This window comes from Heliangelus exortis, chromosome 11 (assembly GCF_036169615.1).
Source record: "Heliangelus exortis chromosome 11, bHelExo1.hap1, whole genome shotgun sequence".
Classification (NCBI taxonomy): Eukaryota; Metazoa; Chordata; class Aves; order Apodiformes; family Trochilidae; genus Heliangelus; species Heliangelus exortis.
This window is the reverse complement of record NC_092432.1, coordinates 19,917,306-19,921,529: the sequence shown is the minus strand read 5'-3', so window position 1 is coordinate 19,921,529 and position 4,224 is coordinate 19,917,306. Positions and strand designations below refer to the sequence as shown.

At 37.0% G+C, this 4,224-nt stretch overlaps 1 pseudogene; it reads right to left on the bottom strand.

Moving 5' to 3' along the window:
* Positions 1–312: 312 nt before the first annotated feature.
* LOC139801304 (U2 spliceosomal RNA) lies at positions 313–427 on the bottom strand (annotated as a pseudogene).
* Between the last annotated feature and the right edge of the window lie 3,797 nt (positions 428–4,224).

Sequence of the window (4,224 nt, the reverse complement as noted above, 5' to 3'; positions counted from 1 at the left end):
AAAAATATGCAATAATATTTCACCAAACATGATTCTACAGAATTATGAGATATGGTTGGATGAAATGACTGAGGAGAAAAAGAGAGGAACCAGTTAAAAAAATAATGAAAGAAATAAAGCCTTATTCTTACAAAAGGTACCAAAATAAATTCTAACAGATCAGCTTTTTTAATATAAAAAATCTTCATGTTATTAGATTTACATGATAAAAGTGTAAGTTTTATTAATATATTTATTTATTATTAATCTTCACATATAATGCAAATCTTCACTTAAAATGCAAATACTTTGAGGAAAGCAACAAGCAAATGCTAAGGATGAATGCAAATACTTTGAGGAAAGCAACAAGCAAATGCTAAGGATGACAAAGGTAAATATTACAGAACAGATACTACACTTAATCTTAGCCAAAAGGCCAAGAAGCAATTTTTACTTTCCTTTATGCAGTTAGCATAGGATGTGAAGAGGAGCACTGGAAATCAGCAATTCCACAAGTACTTTTTGCATTAGTACGTAGCAAATTGGTTTTTATGTTTCCAGAATGTCAGTTTCCAACACTTTCAATTCAGTTTTCTGAGGGTGCATTTGTCCTGTTTTGGCTATGAATAGCAGCTATTTATATTACAGTCATGTTCAAAGAAACAACACCTTTTGTAGAACATTTGCTAATTGAAATTTTGTTCCTGTAAAGGCTGTTGTAATTTCGCCAGACAAATATGCCACCTAGATGACTTGAGGTGGTAAATTTGTGCTGAATTAGGAATAATCAATAATATTCCTATTTAATAAGGCACATGTTAGTCAGATTCTTTTTTAAAAAAACCATCTGGCTGCTGAGTGAAACCGGGTAGCCTCCAGTGCTCCAAGAAACCCTGGAGAGCTGCACTTTGACAACTACATTACCTGTCTGTGGAGAAAAAAACTTTTCAGAAGTTGTTCCATGTACAAACACTCTGTTAAAGAGCCTGAGTCCAGCTGGATCACAAACACTTTTATTGACTTCCAGACACAAGGTGGTACAGGTTGAATTCTCAGTCACTCGTGGCAGAGCTCACTCACTGAACAGAACTGCTCAGGTTCCAGTGATGGTAGAACCTGGCTTACTCAGCACTGAAAACCATTTCACAGTGCTTTATGCTGTCCCAAAATAGTTTGGCATGTACATGATAAGAAAAGATGTTGTAGGAGTCTCCCTGTAAAAATGTGGGGAACAGGAGAACTGGGAGGTTGGACCATGCATAACTGTGCAACCCTAAGATTCCCAAGCATCCCTAGCACTTGTCTACTCTTCCTCAGGTCGATTTCAGCATCCCAACAGACCCTGTCTGCCCCCTTTTGCCATCTCATTTCCCATATCCACCTCTAGCTGCAGTGAGTGATTGCTCCCAGTGTACCATAAACTCCAATTCATGCTTCCAAACACTTTACCAAGAGTGGCAAAATATTTCCCATGGAAAAAAACATTTGTCAGTCTCCAAGATCAAATTAGGCTATTGGCTATCCAGGAACATTTAGGTAGTTAATCAAGGGTTGGACTCGATGATCTCTGAGGTCCCTTCCAACCCAGCCCATTCTATGATTCTATGATTTCAGAGTGCTTGAGTACTTCTTTTCTCCAAGGGAGGACACCAGAAGTGTTGTCACTGCTGGCACCAATGTGATCTCAGAGTGGAACTTTTTCTTTCTTGCACTATTTTCTGAAATGATAGTTAAGAGGAGAGTTCAAGAGTGTGTCTATTCTAGGAAGAAAAGGAAAAGCCTCTTTCTAGTGTCTGTTTCTGACTCTTGAAGTGCCTTCTTCCTATGCTACAGAGCTTGCTTTATCTGATGAGACATAATGTCATATTAAGCTTGTCTACTTCTCTCTTTTGCTCACTCCACCAGAAAGTGCTCCCAGCTTTTGATTGCACATGCTCTTTCAGTTTTTATTGGTGACTCTTTCCCAACACTTCTAAACACAGTGCAGAATTCCTTTTGTTCTTAAGATGTACTTCTCCTGACACTGTACATTTCCCACTAGTTTGGTGTGTGAAAATCAGGCACAGCAGAACCTGTGTGCTGTACTTCAATAAAAAGCAACAACCAGCAGCAATTCAGAAAACTGGTCTCATCTGTTCTCTCATGTACTGTGCAGAGAACACAAAATGCAAAATTTCTCTCATAATGAAGCCCTCCCAACACCAGCTGTGTAAAAGACATGGCCTTTCTACTTCAGGGTTTGCTGCAATCTAATCCACTGATGTTAAAGAAAATGATGAGAACTATGATTTTATTAACACGATATTAAACAAAAAGTACCTTCCAAGTCACAAAGAAAGAAGAACAACTTTTCTTGTCTCTGTGAAAATTATTTTCTCAAAAAAGCTCTTGTGATTTTTTTTTTCAACGTAACTCTTGTTTCGTGACTTATTGCCTCCTGTGTATTTCCCTGGTGAAAAAACCACAACCTACCCATCTGAACTGACCTCCATGTCTTTCCCTTCTGAGTACAGATGAAATAATCAAAGAGATGACACAATTAACTCCTCTGTCAGCAATGCATCTTCAGGATGTTGTGAACAATGCATACATAGCATGCAAGGATGGGCCAGACTTTCAAACCAATATTCCTTTTAGATGTTAGCAGCACCTCAGCATCTTAATTAACCTTTGTGCTCCTTTGTTCCTTATATTCTGGATTCTTGGATATGTTTGCCCTACCTATGAGCACAAGAAAGTCTGAAAAAAGTCTGATTTAAGTAATAACAACCATTTGAGGTTCCACCAGTTTTTGAAAAGATTCACTATTGAAATGCAGCCAAGTGAAAACCACCAAGCCATCAAACTCAGTAAAACATGAAAGCAAGAAAAAACTTAATATTTACCTGCTACTACATTTCTGTCAAAAGAATCACTATTTTTCTTTCTACCTGGTTCTAGGTACTAGACTTAGATCACTTATAGGGAAAGCATCATTCATGCTTTGTCTCTTGTTCAAATACTCTGCTGTGAATTCTGGAAACACAACTTTGACTGAGTACAGTTCCCCTGCCACTCCACAAACCAAACTGAGATGAAGCCAGTTACTGGAATCAAGCAGAAATGAGTATCAAAAAGTACAGTTTTACAGAGGTTAAAACTTCTAGCAAGACATTATCACGTGTTACACTCACACATGGGATCAGAGACATAAAAGATCTATGTTGAAGAGTACCTCAAAGTCAGTTTTAGGAATTTCCTGTATATTCAAGTGCTCAGCATATATTTTATTCAGACTGTTGAACAAATCCAATCTAAATGAAAGAAGCCCTGCCTGCTGCCTGCCTAATCAACTTGTCAGACCTTTGCTACTTGCCAATATAGAGTCAAAGAAACAAAATTTTAAAAAGTGCCTTATGTATTTAAATAATGTTTAACTGAAGAATTAGCCATAAGCAGTGTTTAACCTCATCAGCCAATAGCTCCTGAATTTTCCTAGAAATGGTAGTTTAATAAATACAGCTGCAGGATTGTTTAGGGTAGAAGAGATCCTCCTTCTGGAAAAAAAAAAAAAAAGTTTATTTACTTTTCTTTTTTCTGGGTGTATGTGTACGGTGATTATAGTGTCTTAAGATACGTATTTTGTAAAAAAAATTATTTATACAAAAGAACTTCCAAAACTATTGTTTGAAAAAATACCATAAGGTTAGGCAATCATCTCTAAAACCAGGCAACTGAGAAGTATGGCTTTATCCAGAGTCATTTCATTTTTGGAAAGGAGAGGCTCGACTCTACCAACAGCCTCCTAAATTTTCTCTGAGAAAACAAACATTTGCATCCAGGGAGAATTTGTAGATTTGCAGAACTTCTCAAAGCAATTTCAGTCCTTCTAAAAGCTGGTTTTTGCCTCCTCTCTCTCTCCTTTTCTCACTCCCACATACTCCCCAGAAATACAAATATACAGGGAGCAGACAGAGGAGACGTTTGTGAAAACTGCAGTTTCCACAATCAAAAGTACAACATTTACTATAGCTTTTATCAAAGATTTCAATTCCCTCATCTTAAGGAAAATGACCCTTTTATTTTGTTGTGGACATAAAATTATGGCCCAGGGAAAATTGGAAGCATTTCTGTTGAAGGAAATCAATTTTCTCACTGCCATATATGATCAACATGTCACAGCCATCACCTAGATAATAATAGTAAAGTACAAGTAAAATGGCTGGTAATACTGGCTTCAGGAAAAAAAAAAAAAAAAAAAGAAAA